This window comes from Coturnix japonica, chromosome 4 (assembly GCF_001577835.2).
Source record: "Coturnix japonica isolate 7356 chromosome 4, Coturnix japonica 2.1, whole genome shotgun sequence".
NCBI lineage: Eukaryota > Metazoa > Chordata > Aves > Galliformes > Phasianidae > Coturnix > Coturnix japonica.
In genome coordinates this window covers 26,311,282-26,333,873 of record NC_029519.1, presented here as the reverse complement: position 1 = coordinate 26,333,873, position 22,592 = coordinate 26,311,282, and the positions used below count along the sequence as shown (strand labels likewise).

General features: G+C 36.8%; 1 long non-coding RNA gene across 1 annotated transcript; it reads left to right on the top strand.

The window, feature by feature from the left end:
* The first annotated feature begins 2,572 nt into the window (after positions 1–2,572).
* Positions 2,573–22,495, top strand: LOC107313089. Its single transcript, XR_001554796.2, has 7 exons — positions 2,573–2,814; positions 11,209–11,627; positions 12,396–12,630; positions 19,627–19,672; positions 20,686–20,777; positions 20,914–21,025; positions 21,430–22,495. It is a non-coding gene; the product is annotated as an uncharacterized LOC107313089 (long non-coding RNA).
* Positions 22,496–22,592: the final 97 nt, after the last annotated feature.

Here is a 22,592-nt window from a genome sequence, read left to right as displayed (position 1 = left end):
CAGTTGTTACATAATAATTTAGGACTGCATTTATACAAAATACAAAGTGGAAACTATTCTCACCACAGGGATCAGATTTCCCAACTCAATTTCTGAGCAATGCTCAAACCTGGGGAAAAAAGAAAAACGGGGAGACGAATATCTCTCCAGTTTACAAGGCAGGCAAGTATGAACAGCAGCTGCTTACTGTCTCAAGTAGCAACAACTATGCACGCTACCTCTAATTCCATGAAGGGTGGGAAGCAAATAGTTTGTGCCCTTATACAGTCCTCTGCCACTTTGTAGCTTGTGTATTCTCCCAGACAGAACTCCAATGACTTGTTTAATTTGAAAGCTGTAGCTTTTTTGCTGTAATTCCTTCTGTTCTTGAAGCAGACACTGCAGGAGGATGAGAAATACTTTTCGAGGAAATACCAAAAAAGAAGAGCATTGCCATGGAAGAGGACTGGCAGGACAGAAAAGATCTGAAAGGGAACAGCATCTAGCTTGCTGTGGGATCACAGGGAGGAGAGGTATATACACTGGCACAGTTGACATCAGAAGATTAGCCTTCTAAAGTTGCTGAATACTCATGGTCATTAGGATAAGTGTGGGTTTAGTGTCTATGATAACCAAATACACAGCAGCTGTAATCCTGCAGTCCTGCATAGAGTTGAAAAGTCTTTGTTACAATGAATTAAACTTGCTTTACAGTCTTGTTAGGACATGATAGCCATAAGAGTTTTCTAAGGTTTCCAGGCATCATCATTTAAATACATAGAGGTCACATAGGCAAGAGTGAAAACAGTACTTTCTATCTGTCCTCTTCTGCATCACTCTGGGTTCTGTTTATTATTCTGTGTATGCCACACTCTGTGAGGTGACAATAATTAATATTCTTCAGTTAAATGAGAAGGTTTTAGCAATGAACCTATCTCCTAATTGAGGAAGAAATGAGCTTCTAGGGTTAGGTGTTTCCTTTCTGATTCTCAGTAAAATAGCATATTTTTTTCAGGAATGCTATTTATAAAGCCATTTATTTTAAAAAATACCAGTTAGGTTTTTTGTGTTATAATATTTTATTACAGCAAAATTCAGAAAATATATTAAAGGATCTAAATAAGACTTCTATATCTTCATCAGCCATCATAAAATAAAGAAGCAGGGACTAGAACTGTTTCCAGAGAGTGGTTCTAGATGATGGCTGTGTGGCAAAATTGTTACATGAAGCAGCTTGTTGCTTCACTGAAGGGAACCTGAACTAGTTGGCCTTTGAAAGTCCCTTCCAACTCAAATGGCTCAATGATTCAATGATCAATTCATTCAGATTTATTTTTTAAGTCACTTTCCAAACTATTTCACTTGAACATCACAAAATGGAGATGTGTGCAGTAGTTTTTGGAGGGTTTTTTTACTGTCTCTCTGTGTTTGTTCTTTTTTTAAGAACTATGTTTTGCTGGCATTTCTTAGGTTAAAACATACACTTTTCCAGATTAGTATAAAAATTGCTGCTAAACATTACAGTATATGTATACAAAAATAATGTTTGTCGGTATATACTATATTACAACAGGGTAGCAGTACCATCTGCACTTCCTCAATAGTTCATTTGCTTTTTTTTTTTTTTTTTTCTTAATTACACAAAAATGTTCTTCCTAAATACACAAGGGATGGTTTATAGTCATCTAAATGTTTATTTCTTTATCAAGATGTTAATTTTTAACATACATTAATTCTTATATTCTCTCAGGAGCAAAATATCCCCTTCTAATTTATGCAGGTTTCATTCATAGTGGACACAGACCATTTGACTCTTACCAAAAAGCTACTAAATTGTAATTTACTAATATAAGAGCAGTGGTCAAGATTGTGAATAACTTACATCAGGTAAACTGTAAAGTCAAAATAGACATATGGATATCATTTTGAAAATGAAATGGAATAAATGAAAATTCAGACATGACCTCCCTGATTTGAAGCAGTATCACCCAACCTGTTTGTGTGGTTTCACACCAGGTGAAAGAAACTACAGCTCTTGTTTATTTCTACTATTTAGGGTCTACTTGTAGTCTCCTGAAATGAATTTGTCTGAAAATGTTGCTAGTTATGTCACTGTACGCTAGAGGAGAAAAAATGAAACTCAAAATATTGCTACAGGAGCAAAAGTGAAGATGTAGGAAGAAAGGAAGATACTTCTGGAGCAAAGGTCAGCATACCTTGAAAAAAAATGGCAACTTTTGTGGAGGAATTTTCAGGGAGGTTCCCAGCTGGCTCATCTCATTCCCAGCTTTCATTGGTAAATTTCCAAATGCTTGAAGATGAGATGGCAGCATTCTTTTCTCACATACTGCCTCAGTATTGTATCTTTTCAAAAACCAGTCTGGAAGTTGAACCCTTCTGACAAGAAATATGAGCTGGTAAGATATTATACTTCTATATTCACAATGATTTTCATAAACCGATTTCCAAATTTTTTGAGTCCTTATAACCAAATGTACATGTGAGTGCAGAGGAAAGTATCTGCAGTTTGAGTAGTGTCTCCTCCTGCTGTGCTTGATTTTATTTTGCAGAGCTGAACTACTGCACTCTCAATAATCAGTCTTATGAATTACTGCACGGGAGATTGAAAGTACTATTGTTTTCTTCCCTTAGGTTAAAGAATGGATATATATAGCTGATAAACTAGGACAACTTTATCTCCTCCCACTTCCAGCGTGGCAGGTAGAGGATGTAACTCAGGAGGAAAAGGCATTCAGCTTCTGGGGAGTCACTTCCTAGTCAGCTCACTGGCATTCATCATCACAGTATGTTAATAGCTAAGGCATTTGAGCGAAGGTGAGTTTTGTTTGTAGTGACTGTAAAAAAGTACCTTACCCTTGAAAAAGAGGACAGAAGAGTCCCTTCCAACCCAAACCATTCTATGATTCATTCTAAGTATATGGGATGAGGTTGCATTTCTGTGAATTATAATCTGTTCTCCAACATTTCCATACCAGCATGAAAACTAAAATGCAAGTATAGAATAACAATGTGGCAGAGTAATTGCTGTAACAGAACATGTAATATACTGAACAAATGACTATGTATGTGCACTTTCTTGTAAATCTAGGTATTTCTGCTTCATGATTAGTAAAGCACTTCAGATAGTCTGTCTCAGTTTTCATATTATAATATATCCTAAATTATAGACTCTTCATATTACTTATTAAGAACTTCTTTCATCTCACAAATGCTATTTAATTTCTAGACACATGTGGAGAGACATGAATATTCTGCCATTCAGAATTGTGCATAGTATTTCTGGCAAGTTGTAATTTATGAGCTATTGCCACTAACTAAAAGCTATTCCTATCTGAAGAGACAGTGTTTCCAAGCAAAATCATATCAATTTCTATGTTTGCAAAACCAAAACAAAGGGAAAGACATTTAAGGCTTTAAATTAGTAGAAGTTTGTTTCTGAATCTGTGAAAATCTGTGGAAGAAAAAAGCTATCAGATAAAAATGCAGAGTAATCTTCAGTTCCTTATTGGATTCATGTGAGGAGCCTTTGATTTTAAGTGTTATGTTTAATGCCCGGCAAACAAGCACTGTTCTATTTCAGCAGCATATTAGCAACATTGCAGCCTAAAAGTTCCCCAGGATTGAGTTGTTCCATAAATTAAATTATAAATACATAAAATCCTACAGAATAAAATATGTCTATAAATACAGTTTGGCTAGCATGCCAAAAGGCACATCACTGTAACAATTCTCTGTAGTTACACTTATGTTATTTCTCCTTTATCAACCTTGAATAGACCACAAAAATTTCCCATCCCACACTGCTTCTGTGGCCATAAAATCAATCATAGAATCATTAAGGTTGGAAAAACCACTAAGATCATCAAATCTAAACAATCAACCCATTACCACCATCCCACAAAATAGAGAATCAGGTCTTAGAAGTGAGAAGAAATTCTAGAGGAACAGAGGAAAGTGAGCACATTTTGCTCCAAGTCAGGCCCTGAGGTGATGTTTCTTCCTGCAAGAATGAGTAGGCAGAGAGGGAGATGTGTTTCAAATATCCATTCTCACCTAATGACTCTGAGTTAGTTGAAAGATCGAGTGTTTTTATACTTGTTCTATATTTAAGAGCTGTTCAGAATCTCATGTTGCTGTTTGTGATTTGTTGACTCCCCTCTAACCTCTGGCTGAGCTTTTCTTCCATTCTTGTTTGTAGACTACTTCTAGTCCCATTTTTCTCATCTGCATGCTTCTGTCACCACACAATTGATTGCAGCTGGCTGCCCTCTCCAGTAGGTGAGCCATAGCTGGTTATCCCCTTTCATTATTTGAGCACCTGCCTATGCATCTTTTCCACTCACTCTTCTCATGTTGTATTTTGGGCCACTTTTTCAGTTTTTCAAGGTCATTTTGCAGTCTGCTCCTCGCTTCCAAAAATGGTTCATTCCTTTCGTTTAGTAATGTTTGAGATTTTGTCAGCACAGCTTTCATTTGATCACTGCATCATGAGAGAAAGTGCACAAATAATACTGGGTGACTCATCTGTTTTCCATTTTCTATATTATATTAATTCTTCCGTGAGGAACACTCTGAGTCCAGCCTTCCAACTATGCCATTAATGCTGGCAAATTCCTTACTTGCTTTTGTTAATTTTATACAACAGTATGTCAAAAATCTTACTGAAGTCAGGCCAACATGACAGCTACAGCTCCTCCTCTACCATTTAGACTTGTTAAACTGTCACATAAGGAAGGACAATTGGGTGTAATTTGTCCATATCAAAATGTATTGGCTTCTCACTAATTACACTGCCATTTTCTTTGATTGTTTCTTCTGGTAATTTTTCAAGAATGGAAGATTCTTGAATCTGGACTGTAGTGCTCTCACTCTTTCTGCTCCCATTTTGAAGATAGACACTCTGTACCTGTTTTTCTGCCAGCTTGGACCCTAGTACTTCAGTCAGAGTTTCTCAAAGAGAAGGAAAATCAAGTATCATATTCAGTCAAAACCAAAGTCCAAAATTCATTCTACCTACTGTGTGCTGGCCAGAAGTATCTGGGGAGAGAATGAGAGCAAAGTGAGGGTGCTGGGACTCCTAACAGCACAACACTTATGTCCTTCAGAGATGTCTCAGGCAGAAAAAACTGCAAGCTATCACAGCGATTCACATCAGGTCTTAAGTAGAGGTCATGCATGGTACGTAGCTCCTATCAGTTCCTATCGTAGTTCACTATCAGTTCTCTGCACTTTTACTGCTAATAAGAGCATGCTTCTTAAACATTTTAAGTTTTCTTCTAAGACTTTGGTGATCCTCATGTCAGACAAGGAAACATCAACTAGTATAAATGGCATAATTTCCCGCAGTTTTGCTACTAAATGATCATCATGGAATCATAGAATGGCCTGGGCTCAAAAAGACTATGATGATCATCTAGTTTCAGCCCCCCTGCTATGTGCAGGGTCATCAGCCACTGGATCAGGCTGCCCAGAGCCACATCCAGCCTGGCCTTGAATGCCTCCAGGGATAGGGCATCCATGGGTGACACCACTGTGTGAAAAACTTCCTCCTAATATCTAAACTAAAACCTCCCCTTACTCAGCCTAATATAATTCTCCCTTGTCCTATCACTATCCACTCTCATAAGCAATCTTTTCCCTTCCTGTTTATATGCTCCATTTACTGGAAGGCCACAGTGAAGTCTCCATGGAGCCTTCTCTTCTTCAAGCTAAACAATCCCAGTTCCCTCAACCTTTCCTCATACAAGAGGCGCTCCAGCCCTATTATCATCTTGGTGGCCCTCCTCTGGAAATGTTCCGTGTCCTTCTTTTCTTTCCTGGTTGTAACAAATAAAAAGTAGCTTGCCAGTTGGCATGTATGGGATAGATATTTATAGGAAAGAGCTGATTTCCTAAGATGAGTTTTCATTTTGAGAAGTTCAGTTTTTCATTACTGTCATGTAGAAACATAAGCTTATTTTAAAGAGTGAATGTCAGTACTGGGAATAATGATCCTGTGGGTGAAACCATTAACATGGATTTCTTGAGGAGGATTTACAGAAAATCTTCATATCTAGGAATTACAAGGACAGAAGAAAGCACTGACTTGAAAAAATTGATGATTCTATGTGGCAGATTAACAGGGTGAGTTAGCAGATATGCAGATGATATCTTTAAGGCTTTAAAAAGATTTGTTTTAAAAACTACAACCAACTTAATTGGTTTTCTAAAACCTTTGACTCTGTTCACAGTGGGACAGTGTGAAATAATAGACTATTCTAGTAAAATATACAAGCATTATTTCAAAATGGAAGAGAGGCCAAAAGGACATGTTGAAAGGAAATGGAAACTGATTATTTATTTCAAAATTAGAAAAAAAAGGTAAATGCTGAGAGCAGGTCAACAATTTCATGTCTCAGGATAGTCCAGTAAAGTCTGCAAGTTTTTAGACAAGCTTCAGGTTAGTAAAAGTATCATAATGTCTGTTGGACAGATACAGTGAACAGATGCATAAGGCATAAGAAGTAACGTTTCTTATTTACTTACATGGAAACTCCAACAGATACAGTGAGTACAATAGTAGTATTTGATAGAGCAAATTCTCAGCTACAAAATGCTATTATTCAACACAGCCACCACCATTAAAAATGTCTATTTACCAGCAATGAACAAGAGCCTGCATGCCAAGCTCATAAAAATCTGACTGGCCATCAAGAACATGGCGTGTCTTTCAGGATACTGTCGCTACTGCTGAAACTCACCACCCGTTTCTTACTCTGCTCACATCCACTTTTTGGTCTCCACAAATATTCAGCAAACACCAATGAATGTCAGGAGGATGCAGGGGTTTTTTTGCGTGGAAGAAGTCAGTCATGCAAAAAGGTATTTTGCACCTGGTACAGAAGTCCTACATTGTAAATTCAGATATTTCGCTTTTTGTGAACAAATCTTGACTGTTAGCATCGCTTTCTTTTATGTGTTTGGAAACAGTACTACAAATTCAAGTATTCTCTTTGTTTCATGTTGAATTTAAAAGTCCTATATAAAAGCCAGAAATTAATAATTATTTGCTATGTGCACTTCATAGTAAGTGGTATGTGAAACTTTACATTTACTGACCTTTATAAGCTTCATCATCTTGACTAGATACATCCTCAAACTGTTTCCCTTGTACATCTGTAAATGAAGGATCTTAATGAACACTAGACCAAAAATATGTATAGTTAAAAAATTTAACTTTTTGCTCAGCTTATATCTGTACACCATGGATTATTTTTGTCTGCAGTTAATGGAGATTTGTTCTACAGAAATTAAACTTTTGTTTTTTCAGAGCTTTATAACCTAAACAACTGTGGGATGAGCTTTTCATGAGTGTAACTGATTGAACATTATCCAGGAAGTAAAGTGTTTCATCAACAAGGAAAAGAGTTGTGCAAACTGTGGTTTGTCAAGTTACAAATCAACATTTTGTAGAGCCAGTCAATGGTTTGAAGAAAATGTAAATGTTAAATTATGTGCTGGTGACTGTAGCAGATAGAAATATCTCTTGTGTATATCATCTGTTAACAGAAACAAGGAGAAAATCTCAGCCTAAGGAGCACAGATGTCCCTTTATCCTTCACTTCTTGGTCCTGTCACCATGCCTAAAAGCATGGGGCTCTGCACACAGAGGAGAGATAGAAACAGAAATTGCAGAAGGTAGAAGTCATCTATTCATCATTTGGGAGTGTTAGATTTCTTGACATGTTGTTGTCTTCATCGCCAAGGCCAACACTGCACCCAGTAATAGAACAGACTGTGATTTGAAGAGCAAGTCTAGTCGGTGCCTGTGAATATATGACTTAATGCTTATAAATCCATGTGGCTCTAAATATACTGAAACACACTAACCCCACATAACCCTAAATTTGCTGAAACATGCCTTGTCTGATAGAAAGCTAGCTGGACTGAATCTTTGCTACTGCTGTAGCTTAAAACAGTGTGTGCATCTATTTTCTGAGCTGTACAAAAGTCAATCTCTTTCAGACATAAAGCAACTCGCAGTAGAACAGAAAAAGGATTGACTACTTCAAAAAAACCTTTTATTATTACTGTCAGTAGCATGACTAAGATGATCCTTTACTCTGAGGTAAAGATGAGTTTTGATTTCTAGTTTGTTGAAACAGGTGGTGCTTTTTCCCACTGGCTTTGAGGAGCATCAAGGCTCAATCGCGAAGCATTCTTGCCTGAATTAAAAGTTCTGCTTTTGCTCTCAATTTTGGGAAGATTCCTCTGGGTTATTCTATTTAGTGGTATAATATGGGTTTTGTTTTATCGCATTTCATTTCCATCAACAACCAAGAAGTGTTTTACATAAATCTGAACTTGTCATAAGAACCCGCATAAGGGTAGAGAGAATAAGGAAATGAAGGCAAAGCAATTGAAGTAATATGTATAGGTGAAAGGTTTAGAATGCCCACAGTGTGTTGTCTCCCATCTGGGGACTGAACTACCTTAGTTCATTTCACTTCAATAGCAATCTAAGAGTAAAAGTATACACTTTCCTTTCAGGGGACTGGAAGCTTAAAAATGTGTATGCCAAATGCAGCTTTTCACCTGGGAGCTGCTGAAGTAATTTTTATCTTGCAAGGTGCAGTTTCTTTCAGAATTCAGTTTGACCAGTTTGTTGATATTTTTACTGTTTCATTCTGTCCACATAACTGAGCATAGACAAAACTTAATATTCTGGCTTTACCAAAGAAAGTGAAGCAAAAATTTAATACAGGAATTTTTAGTTAAAATGAGTCAATGTCTTTGATGCCAGCAAAGGAATAGTTGCTCTACAATTTTCTCTATGTCACAGTGATTACTGTGAAGAAAATATTTGAATATGAAGAAATTAACATTTTTGAGTTGACAGATACAAGGTGGCCTTGGGTTTATTTAAACCACATTTCCCCTTCAGATTGCCATTGCCTTTTTTTTTTTTTTCTCTTTCTGTCTCCTCCAGATGCTTTTGTTTCTCGTTTCCCACAGTACGTATTTGAGTTGGTTTGAAGATGTATTATGATGCTTTGTTTAACATGCTCCAGTTTCTTTTGGAGGGCCAATTAAGGATGTACCTACGGATGTTTATTTGAACAGACAAAGGGAATTGTATAATTTTTCATGTGTCTATTGAGCAGATTGGCTATTGCTTATGATACTGATTTATATGATAGCTTATAATTTTATATTTTGTTCAGATCTGAACACTCAAAATTATTTTTCTTGATGAAAGCTGAGCCTTTCTGAACTGCAAAAATACTCAATAGACTGGAATTCTTTGTAAGGTCATCTGAAAAAATTTGGTCCATTGTGGCTACTGAAAAGTGCTTATTACTTTTTCCTTCCTTTTTGTAATCATGCATTTAGTTTTGTATCCTATTTTCCCAACTACTAAAATATTTATTTTCAATTCTAATCATTTTCCTCTCAGATTTTTTATGAAATCCTGAAATTTAGGCATACATTGTCTCTGCAAACAAAAAACAGGTGTTTTGTCTGTCACCTGGCATTCTTTATATTACTTTGAGGCGTATATGTTTGTCTACTTACAGTTTCTGGGAAAACACTAACTTTTTTGAATATGTTAAGTCCATTGAGATTATATTTGTCTACTTGTTTTGAAAGTCAGATCTTTTTAGTCAGCGTTGCAAGCAGACAACTTTAACAGAACATAAACATATCTTGTTTAGAGCAGGTTGTACAACACACACACAAATGTTTCAGAAATCAACCTGAAAAGATCAGTCACAAATCTGTTTAATTAACTTTCTTACCAACCGATTACATTTGAGTTGCGGAAGAGCCTCTAGTATCAAAGTGCTGCTCTGTAGAGCATCTGTTTCTAACTAAAACTAATACCAGCTATTATCAATTGAACTCAGGACAATGGGGAATTGTAGTTACATACCTGAGCCCAAACTCACAAAGGTAGTTTTTATGCTCAAACAACAGTTGTTCATTTTTTGGCAACAGAATGAAACAAACCACACTCAGTGAGAAAGGCATGTTAGATCTAATACCAGCTGCTTTTGTGAAATCTACGCAGAATTTTAGAATGACAGAATTTGTCAAAGCACACATTTTATAGCAAAGTAATTATCACTGAATTTGATAGAAGAAAGGAGTGAATTGGCAAAAGGTTTTATTACTACTGTGTGGTAGGAGCACTGTATCAGCAGAAGCTAAACTGCTGTTTAATTTGATTGTAGATTTTTACCTTGTAATATCTCTAATTGTGTTTTATCTCTAACTAGTTTTCTATGAATGTTTGCAGATTTCACTGTTAATAACAATCTTAATATAGTATTCATTAGCCCGTTAATTACATTGTTGTTTAGAAACCCTTGCTTCCAATTACCTTTAATGGCAACATCAGACTCATTTTTCTGTGCTGCCATTTTTGTGCAATGCATTCCTATTTAAACTGCTTGCTTTTCTATCTTAATTAAATTTAATAACAGCAGTGGTAGTTTATAGGGGAGTTTTCAACCTCATTTAATGTCAGACCATTTATACTAGTTTGAGGAAGGCTCAGAGAATGTTTGCATTAATCCAATTACTTTAAACAGGAGCAGTCTTCACTTGTGTCAGACGATATCAATAAAGGCAAAATCTGCATGAAAGGTCAAATTTCCTACCTGTGCAAACATGTAGAAACAATAGGGATTTTTTCTAAGTACCCTGAAGACAGCAAATTATCAACATGAGAAAGGAGACCAGAATTGTATTTTTCCTTTATTTTTTTTCTTTAAATAGCAGAAAAAGAAAACCAATGACAAAAAAGAGGTGAAAAGCTGTCAGTGTCATTAATAATTTCATGATGCCATTCAGATGAAACTTCAGGTAGAGAACAGTTGCAGTATTGTTGGTTTTTTGTTTGTTTGTTTTTTAACTTGGGAAAGCTCCCTAGGACCTGGATAATGTGTTTAGCATTATGCAACACTCTTGAAGATACCTAATGAGATAAGAATCATGCTCTCATTGAAAGTAATTATCTTTTTAGCTCAACCAGATGTTCAGCCCTTCCGAGAAAGCTCACCATGAAGTAGTAAGAAATTACAGAAAAGATTGAAAGAGATGCTAGAAGTCACCTAGTCCATTCTCCTTCGCAAACAAGGTGTCTAAGCCACTACCACTTGTGAAGAATATTTAGTTATACCTTATAGTCCTACTTTCATAAAAAGTTTTGCTCTTCTTCAGCAGGCTCTGATTGATATCCAATTGGGATTGAGTGCACCCTCAGCAAGTTTGCAGGCCAAGCTGAGTGGTACTGCTGGCAACCTAGAAGGAAGGAATGCCATCCAGAGGGACTTGGGCAGGCTTGAGAGGTGAGCCCAAACCAACTTCATGAAGTTCAGCAAGGCCATGCACAAGGTCCTGCACCTGCGTCAGGACAATCTCAAGCGCAGATACAGGTTGGGCAGTGAATGGCCTGAGAGCAGCCCTGAGGAGAAGGGCTTGGGACTACTAACTGATGAAAGTTTAAACAAGAGCCAGCAATGTGCACTTGTAGCCCAGAGGGCCAACTATACCCAGGACTGTGTCATGAGAAGCATGTCCAGAAAGTCAAGGGAGGGATTCTGCCCCTCTGCTCTCGTGAGACCTTTCTATATTTCTCAAAGGTAATTTAAAATAACTTTAGTTGGTTGCATACAAAATAAATAAGTAAATTAATAATCATTTTACAAAACAGCATTAGTTTTCCAATGACTTAAGTGCTTCCTAGGATTGCTTCTGGGACAAAAATGGATGACATTAAGGTAGCCATTATCTGGGTGTATTTTTGTTCGATGAACCAATTTACATGCAAGTCCTGTTTCTCTGAATATGCTTAGCATACTTTCTCTTCCTTTCTTTATATGCTGTGCTACAAATCTCATTTCTTACAAGTATTGCCACATATCTGGCTTCTTCTCAACTTAGATATTCAATTAACTTCCTGCTTGGTTGAAAACCAGTAGCTTACCCGTGTGCTTGCAGCTTGTGTATTTTATCTGTGACAAGTCAAGTGGCTCACACCTGTGTTCCATTGTCTTCAGCTGCCTCTGTTACCAATAGATCTTGCTGTTTGCATGCACTGAATTGGAACAAGTGCTTTGCTGCTCCTCTGATTTCAACTAGATCTACATTTCTTCTTGAGAAAAGGAAGAACTGCCATTAATAGTAAAAGAAGTTTAGTGGGTCTTGCAGGATTTTTTCACCGTATGTCTGTATGTAAAATCTCTTATCTTTCACTAAAAAAATAAAACATAAAAAAATCAGAGACAGTTGTAATTAGAAACCTGCAGAAAACCACAGGGCAGTACAATTGTTTGCTACTTCTTGAGTTTTCAAAATTGGAATTAAAGGAATAATCTGTCTGTACAGTCACAGTATTTTCCTCTAAATAGGCGCACCTGGACTGCAAGTGACCTCTGGAGGAGATTCCTTGCCTTAGTAGCAAAGCCATCTCAGGGTCGTTGATCTTCATGGCCCAGTCATCATGCAGAAAAGGAGAAGGATGGAATACAGGAGATACTGTTATAATCCCAGGTTACATAGTAATGACCAGATGCAAAGAAGAGACTGTCCTGCATGAAACAGAACATTTTTGGATGTGATCCATCCATTAATTTAGTAATTTAGGTACGTATATCAGTGCAAAGTGTTCCATCTTGTCACTAGCTTCTCATTAAATACTAATACACGACAAGCCTTTTATTGGATGAGGATTAGTGCGGGATTTTTGAGCAGGAGCTGCAGATCTGCTCTTTGCAGAATTAATGTAACAAATAGGATCGTTTGGATGACCACCACAAAGGATCAAATTATTTTGATCTGAACGTTAAATGAAGGCATTAAATAATGAGAAGTGTCCCAAAATTTCAATATCTTGCAGTCCTAGCTTGAAATTGTTAAGGTTTCCTTTTTATATACTTGTAAAGAGAAAAGGGCTCCAATTTGGGAGATATACTTTTCACAGGTTTTGCTGGCTGTTTTGTGAAATGTGCTTTATATTAACCTTGATAATAAGGCAAACAAATGCATATCTCTGAGCTTAAAGGTTAAGTCTTTCAAGATACAATTATTCTGGAGCTCTCCCTGGGCTCATTTTATCTGTCTGGGAAATTAGCACAGCTACATCATTCCTGTTAGCTTGTGAAGGCCAGCTGAAGTATTATTGCTTCGTATTCTTCTCTACAGGGAGTTTTATTCATCAATTTCTGTCTACTTTCAGTCAAGATGAGCATTCATCTGTGTCCTTATCCCTCTGTAATGACTGTACAGGCATCTGAACGAATGAAGACGAGGAGTCAGTTACACCTGACCCAGTTGTCCAGAATTGACAGTGGGAATACCTTTTGTGTTTTTGCCTGTGTAGCTGCAGCAGTATTGCAATATCACAAATATAATACATCACTGCCACACTTTCATGCCTACCCTTAAACAGACCCTCCTGTGGCTTTGTTCTTTCCTGTGCTTTCTCATTGTTTTTATTCTGTTATCAATCACTCTTTCAGCAAATTTTTCCCCAGACTCTAGGTTTACTAATGTTTGATTAAATATTTATTTAAAATGTTAATTAAAGTTATGGAATCACTGATTTGATTCCATTATATTCTTGCAGTAAGTCTTCCATGTTATGGCATTGACTTAGGTCTTAGTTTCAGGTATTGTAATGGAGAAAATGGGTGTTACGGTAGGTCATACGAGTAATTAACAGCCTATCAAAGAATTTCCTTGTCATGTAGGAGGTATAAATTAGAAAAGTATTGTGTCTGTCCATGCCTTGTCCCTATTTGCTTCATCAACTGGGATGCATACATTGCTGAGGAAGGGGTGCAGTCTTATGATATGGAATAGAGTTAGCTCCGACATCCTCAGCAAAATCTCATGCAGAATAGCTTTATGCCTGCAGCCTGTTCTCAGAGTATTTGTAGATGTGGTTGGTATCTTGCAGGGGTAAGTGCCTTTGAAAGACAGATGGAATTACAGAAGGCTTTCCTGGGAGCAGAAGACAAGAATGTGCTGTGAAGCACACTGAGATGAAGAGAGGCTGTGAAAGATGAAGGCAAATAGGAGTTAGGATAAGATTTAAACAATGAAAACAATAAAAAATAATCCTCAGTGTCAGTATGACTCAAAAGCAAGTAAAAAGGATACTTCAGGATTACAAAGAATGAAGGAAGAAAGGTTGATTGGTAGAAAGAAAGGCACGGAAGAAAACACCTTCAGGATGATGTCAGTTTGATAGATATGTATTTATAAAGTTTGCCTGAATTCAATAGCAATAGAGAATAGACTGAGCCATGTTAGTTTTACAAACAACTTGTATTGCTCAAAACTTCAAAAAGAGAATATGAAGATGGATCATAGAACCATAGAATGCCTTGGGTTGGAAGGGACCTCAAGGATCATCACACTCCAACCCTCCTGCTGCAGGCAGGGCCACTAACTTCCATATCTAATACTAGGCCAGACACCTACACACCTGGTGTTGTTACATCTGTGTCTTGAGTAAATTCTGTTTTCTGTCCAGCTTAGGAATCCTCTGACATTTGTTGCCTGCCTTTCAGAGCAGCTTTTCAGATTCAAGTCTTAATTCTTACTATTACCAAAAAGAAGAGAAAATGCACATGAATCATAGCAGGAAAGTTGGAAATGATAGATGTAAATGAACATTATGTGCCTCAGAAATAATCAAGTGGTTATGGTCTGAAGTAGAAATTTTATTTTCTTGGTGTTCCAAACACTGAAGCATAAAACAGCCATGGTCAGGGGAGGCAAGCAGACAGAGGATTGGATGGTAAGTGTTTAATGTGGGGAATCCTTCCCAGGCACCACTTCCAGTATTTGTGAAATTTATTATTGTGCCCCTTCACTTTCTGTTCCTTAATGTGGAACATCACTTAAATGATTGTTTAACTGGATATATAGAGTGCAGTTTGAAGGTGACTTGGATTACATGCTCTCTTTCAGACTGACTTATTCAGGGAATTGACACTTTGAAGGCCAGGTATTTCAAGGTGTTATCTACCATAACCTCCAATTGGCAATGTGGTAGCCAAAGAAAGTGAGGACCATGAAATGCAGCCTCTGTTTTCTTCCCTTAACAATGTTGTGCTCTGTAGAGGCATTCTAACTAATTAAGCACCTAACAGTCAGATTTTTTATAAAAAGATAATTTTATCATTTTTATTACATTTAACATATTTCTAGAAACATCTGCTGGCCAGAGGCATGTTTAGGAAGACTGTCACTAAAGTAACTAGCAGTAAGAAAGAACAGAACTGTATGGGATGACAGTTCTATAATGCATATTAGATTAATAAATCGTCAAAATGAGCCTTTCCAATAATACATTACTGAAAAGACCTTGTAGACCAGAAATAGATTAATTTTAATCATACAGCTTCCCCAGCAAAGGCAGAAATGGTAGAAAAAGATGACATAAAGCTATTAAAAAGGAAACAAAATCAGATTGTAATTACTGTTCCTCTGTATTCAATGAAAAGTAATTGTTTCATCTTCTAATATTTGCTCTTTGTTTGCTTTGTCCTGCTGATTATGCTTAGATTTGACAAGGCGTCTTGCAGTCAGGCAATACTGTTGCCATGAATAGACTTTGGAATGACTAATATGGCCAGATACAGTTTGAGTTATTTCCAGACAGACTCAATGACCTGGAATCCTTTTAGGAAGTTGTTTCACTCTTCTATGGTTTTACTGTCTGTGCATATTTTAAAGAGATCTGAGGACACTGAGCCTTAGGTGGCATTCCCTTGGCAAGATTTCAGAAGATCCATGTTAGAAGTGAATAAATGCTAGGATGGTGAATCTCAGAATTTAAACTTCAGCTATAATCCATGTGTCAGAAAGATTAGAGATAGAAATGTTTATGTACCTGTTTTTCAACCAATTTCATGCTACATCCTTGCTATTGCTTACTTCAGCCCAGCTTAAATGTCTTGAGAGATGATGATTTTGCAGTATTCCTCTTGGCAGGTGTTTAGTGATACAGGTGAGCTTGCCATTCAGTGATTGCATAGCCTGGATAGTTGGAAAAATAAAATAGTTAACAGCATTAGCTGCAGATCTAAGTGGGTCATGCCATGCAAATGTCTTTGATTACAACCACAAGAGAGACTGCTGTGTTTGTAAAAAGCACTTCAGTACAAGTGCTAGAAATTTAAGTGAATATAATAAGCACTTGTGTACCCAAGTGCATGTGCTGAGCAAATGCCAACAAAGGAAAGGTTGGCTGAATAGAATAATATGACTTATTTTTATGGGGGGGAAAAAAAAAAAAAAAAAAAAAAAAAAAAAAAAGAACACCCTTATTCTTATTTTCAAGTACCAGAGGTGTTCTGAGAGTGGATATACATTGCCAGCTGCTATGAATTTACAAATTTAGATGATTGGAGGAGTGGAACATTGCTCCTACAAAAAAAGCTGGGGTTGTTCTGCCTGAAGAAGAAAAGGCTCTAGGGAGACCTTATAGCAGTCTTTGAGTACCCAAAGGAAGCTTACAGGAAAGCTGGCTGCTTCATTGGGGAGTATAGTGATAGGAGAGATGGGTAATTTCTTTAAACTAAAGAAAGTAGGTTAGGTGTTAGAAGGAAAATCTTTCCTCAGAGTGGTGCACTGGGACAGGCTGCCTAAAAAACCGATGGCTGCCCCATCCCTAGGATGTTCAAGGCCAGGTTGGATCAGTCTGATCTAGTGGAAAGTGTCCCTACCTATATCAGGGAGAATTAGAACTAGATCTTTATTTTATATGTGCTTAAAGCAGATAATAAATGCTAATTGTTCTTTTTGCTTGTCTAATGCTGTGTCCTGAACCTAGAGTTTGTTCCTATACCTATCAGTACTATCAGATGCTGTTCTTGTTATGACAGCATGAGTGAGAACAACTCAGTAGCCTCCAGCTATCTCTTTTAAGTTTGCTGAGGTTACAAGACAGAGGCAATGGTTTGAAAACTCAAGCAACATATAATTGTTACAGTCTTTTTTGTTTGAAATGTGAACAGACAGTGTTAAAGTAAACTAGAGTCTATAGGTTTGATTATGGATTACTGAGAAGAGAACAAATATTTCGGCATGCTTTTTACCCCCACTCTGGCTCTGCAGCTTGTTTGCAGGTTGCCAAAGAGCTGACTAGTCAGACATGACACTGTTGCTCCAAGCAAACCGTGCAAAAAAACTGTGATGAGATGTGATCTCTGTTGCCTGGGCAAGCTCAGTTTTACCATGTGTTCGGTCTTCAACTCCTCAGAGGTAATTCTTATGAGGACACTTGATGCATGGGGTGACTTGCATAACAATTTGATTCCTTTGTAGCCTTTGCTACAGGAAATGAGTTGACAAATTGGAAGTGGTTTTGCCACAAAATGGCCTGATGTATGGTAAACTAAAGAAAATTTGCTGCTGGCAATCAGGACAGCCAAGTCTCTAAGAGCAATGAGAAAAGTTTCTGGGCAAAATTCTTGCACAATATGATGTTTCTTTCTAGCTTGGATTGTAACTCTAAGATTATTTTCACTAAATTTTTAGTTTAGGGTAGAATAGGTCAATGAGGGATGTGCATGTAGTAACAGTTTATCTTTTGTCTTGTGATAAGTTTCTCTGCATTTATGAAATGACTTGTTCAGAGGTTCATTCATCCTTAACATCAGACTTCTTACTGAGTTCTATTCAGATGGATGAGGTGAGGTTTGAGTATTTTTCTCATTACATATGAGAAAAAAATAGCGATATGATGTACCTGATGGAATTTTCTAGACATTTTTTCTGTGCTTTTATTGTAAAATGATGTTGCAGATTTGATGTTGATCGTAGAATGCTGTTCTGTAGATTTCCTCTTCAGTGGTGGTATCTTCAGTTTCCCATTAGATTTCTAGTTGCTTCTTATGCTTTTTATTGTCAGACACTGCAAGATGAGAATGCCACAGTTACTGTGTTATTTGTTGCAACTGCCAATACATTTTCTTGTGCATGTTAGAATTTAGTTAGCATCTGTTTTTACTTTGGTGACGTCATTGTTATTAGCAACTATTTTCCTAACAGTGTGTTACACCTATTGCTGGTTTGTGAGAATATAAGGATGAATCAAGATAGCATGCAATGGGCAAATCTAGTGGGTTAAATTAATGCATACAGTAATCTGAACAGCTTCAACTAGAATTATTTCAGGAATTAACCTGATCCAATATGTGACTATAATTGTTATTACCAGAGATAGCTTCTCTTTTACTTCTACTGTCAGAACTGAATAGAAACTTTAGTCCACATGGGAGTGATTAAGGAGAGATTAGCCCACACATAAAACCAGCTCTTTGGCTAGTGTTAGCAACCCAGCTGATTTCAACATGTCTGCAAAATCAAACATCATTCTTGAATGACCTCCAGTAAACCAGTACTACAGTAGGTTTTCCACAGTATTCTTAGCAGATTGTTATGCTGTTCATTGAGTAATCTGTTGTTATTGTACAAGCCAGAATGGAAGCAAAGTATTCAGGCTGCTTTGCAGATTATATGTGTCTGAAATTAGTCATAATATGATTCTAAATTTAGTAGGAGTAGTGAAATTGCTTGACAACTGATTAATAGAACTTTGATCAGATGCCTGCCTTTTTTTTTTAAGACTAATTCGTTCTACATAAGAATTTTGTGCTGTTCTGTGACATTGCCCATCTCGTTATGAAAGCTTTGTTTGTTGACAAACATGTCTGATGGTCTGCTGCCACCAGGTTCTTACCAATTCTTAAAGACTTTCTGGTGATCTGTAGCAAATAAAATTACATTTCTGTTTTCTCTTGTGCTGTGAGTTGCTATCATGCAACTATTACTTCTGTACGCCATTTTGTGGATAAACTCTGACATGATGTGAAGCTTGATCTGTTACTAAGTAAAGTATCAACACCATCTTTTCTTCTACTTTTTTTTTTTTTTCCTTCTTTTCTGGGGCACAGACATGGAAAATAGTATTTTTCCCAATCAGTCCAATGTAGCTTGTTTGCTCCTTGTTTAGAGAAAGAACCTGGGGGGAGGGGGGTGGAGAGATAACATTCATTTCAGCTAGAAATCTATTCTACTCTAAAAAGCTTGAATTGACGCCAATCTTTTTATATCTTTCAAAGGCTACTAGAGTGATCCCTAATACAATCTCAGATTAGACTGGAAGCAGTCTAAGATTTTCTTGTGAATTTTTGCTGCTTGGCAAAACAGCTCTTTTGCAGTCAAACCTATCATGTCCTGAACCACCTTTAGAATTTAGCAATAATGTAGATGTCAAAACTGTCTAGATGTCCCAGAAAGAAGTCATCTCTAAGGGGGAAAAATATACTGCTCAAAGATTTGTCTCCTTTAATGGAGTAAGAAGCCCAGCTGCTGATTACTTAAAATCATATTGTGCTGCTTATTATCCAGGTTTGATGGAGCTCTGGGCAGCCAGATCTAGTGGGTGAAATACTACCGGTAGCAGGGGGGTTGGAACTAGATGATCTTAAAGACCTCTTCCAAACCAAGGCATTCTATAATCCTATGATCCTTAACAATGTTAGTATTCATTGACTCATAACAACAGAACTCCTAACTTCTCAGTCCTACAGACCTCTAATTCTCTCCTTAATCTTGTTCCAGGTAAAAACTGACATTGGACCAAGCTTTCAAAACTGTTTGTTCATTGGTTTGTATGTTTATTAGAAACATATATATTCTCTTCAGTGAAAATTGGTTTACCTTGTTATTCAGAGGAAAAGGCTAATTAAGTAGATAATTTTATTTTCCTGAACTGGAACATTCTGAAATATATTGTGTTTTATATTCAGTATTTCAATAATCTCCTTTCTAATTGTATTTCTGTTTTTGATTAGCATTGTCCAAGGGAGGCTCTGCAGTGCATTTCCTTAAAGCTCTGAGCTATTAAATGTTTCCTCTGAAAGGATCTTAATTTTAAGATAACCTTCAGAAACTGGCAGCAGCCCAAATTATATAAGAGGAACACAGATACTGAAACTAGATTCTTGCAGTTATTAAGTCTTTTGTGTGCTCTTTGAAAATTAAGCCATTCAAAAGATAGCCTTTTCCTGGGGCATTTCCCTAATGTTTTCCAGATGCTGCTGACTCACAGTCTAATGATCATAGCCCCATGAGAATCTTATTACAAAGGCACACATATATGTGTATATATATATATATGCAAGTGAACAACAACATATATATATATATATATATATAGCTGTGTATATATATGTATATATATATATATATATGTATATAGCTACACTTCCAAAGCTGTAACTGAGATAAGGTATGTGTAAAAGTTTTTGCTTATTGGCTTCACAACTGAAAGTCAATCCACCTTCTTTCAAGACTCATAAAAATAAGATGGTCTGAAGTGTTACCGACTGTTTGCTTTGTGTTATGAGCAATTACCCTGGTTCACATGCAACATTCCTTGATTAGCAAGGAAGAATATTTTCTTCATAGGTTTGAACAAAGCTCAGAAGGAATTCAGCAAATTACTTTGTTTAATTTGCTGGCTTGGAATGCTTTAGATATCTGCATTTCATTTATTCCATTGTCCATTTTGTTATCTACTACTCTTGACTAAAGTTGGAAGATAAAATAAATAGGGAAAACAGAAGGAAATATACTTAAAACAAAACTGATACCCTTGTGTGCATTGTTTGTATGCAGAATTTGTGCAGGTGATCTGAGTGAATGTACGAGTCCTATGTGTACTACATGCCTACTTACCATGGTGCTTCAGATATCGTTTTTACGTATGAGTAAGTAAGGTACAATTTCTTGAAGTTTCCTGTGCGTCTTCTGTGGCCTCTGCCTTCGTAGTCTTTTTGTTGTGCTGTTGTGGTTTTTTTGTTTGTTTGTTTTTTTGCCTGAACCATTTATGCCTTTTCTTGCCAGGATGGATATTTTGTGGAAGGCTCTGCACTGGATCCTGACTTTGCTTGTCACACCATTGAAGCATGCATAGCCCCACTTTTATGGTGGGAAATGGCTCCTTACTGCTTAATAGGTAAGGTTAAACACCAGGTTAACTGGTGTTTGAAGAAGGTCTCTTACAACTGAAGCCAAGAACTATTCTTTCATGACTGGACTAGTGACCAGTAAAAAAAAATTAAATGAGTTATTGCTGAACCACAGATGATGCTGTCACTTGGATCAACAGTTGACAATCAGAATAACAGGTGATATATTATTAAAGGAAGAAAAATCAATTGGATACCCTTCACCAATAAGCCTTGTAGTATTAAACATAGCTTCCTGGTGTGCAGTGAGTTAATTTTCCCAACATATAAAAGTGAGCCAGTTGGCTCAAATAATATCTTGGTAAGAAAAAGAGGAAAATAGGCAAGCAGAACAACATGTAATTCTAAATAACTGAAACATAGCTCTTTCATAAGTCTTTTCCCTTCTGAGGCAATCCATGAAGACAGCTGCAGTTTCTACACGTCCCTTTCCCAGAATAGCAGCAGGCTGTTAGCCTGTTGTACAAGCGGATCCATGTAAGTGTTAATCCAAGTGTGTGCTTTTGTATTATGAAAGCTATGTAGCTGCTAGTTAATGAGGATATGTCTAATCAATTTTATAATTAATCACTGTATGCATATTCAATACATAATCTGTCAATGTGCATGTTGTCAATTGAGTGTATCTTATCCATTTGAAACTCTGGTTTTATTGTCTCAAGGGCAAAAAGCAAAAAAATGTTTTCTTTTTGATCTGAAGCACCAAGCTTAAACAAGGCTGCTATTCCAATACTGTGGTGGGTACTAACATTAAACATAAATGTTTCAAGAGAGACAATGAAATCATCGTTGACTTGATTTTAATATCATATTTGCATGGATCGAAAGCAAGTAAACTTGAAGAATAAAATAGACTTTGAAATAGAAAAGGTCAATGAAAAGAAAGTATGCAGAGGCTATTTTCTAGAGAGAGGAAAGGAAAAAAGTAGAAAGGGATATTTTGTAGCCTCATTTTACTGAGTTAGAAGCTGTTAGCTTCACTAATTTGCCATATTACGCCTTGGACAGCCCTGGGGTAAAACACTGTTCAAAAAGCTTTTTCAGAATGTTAGTGTCATACCTTGTTCTGTTCAGCTGGGACAAGTGTACTTCAAAAGTCATATAAGTGACCTGGAAGGACAGTAGAAAGTTTGTCTTAGATTTAGTCCTCTTTCAGATGAGACAATGTGTACCCACAGATACTGAAACTGAAATGCTCCATTCCGCTCTTTTGTAGACATTTCACAACAAACTGGAGGAGGTGAATGGGAATGCCCCTTTAACAAATTATTCTTAGGATAACACTAAATTTAAAACAGTTCAAGAAATGGCAGTGCTATTCAAATACCTTGATCATTTGGAAAGAATTACTAGTTACTTTGGAGCCCAGGGTTGTTGGTGACTGGCATAGAAATGGCTGATGTCCCAGCTGGGAAGTAACCAAGCCATAATTTGCTGGACTACATTTTATCCCCTTTTACTATGTGCTTGGACAGCTTCTTATCCTTACACAGCAGTCTCTGTGGTGCTTAGTTCTGACAGTATGGGCAGACCTAGAGTGGGAGCATTTTGTCT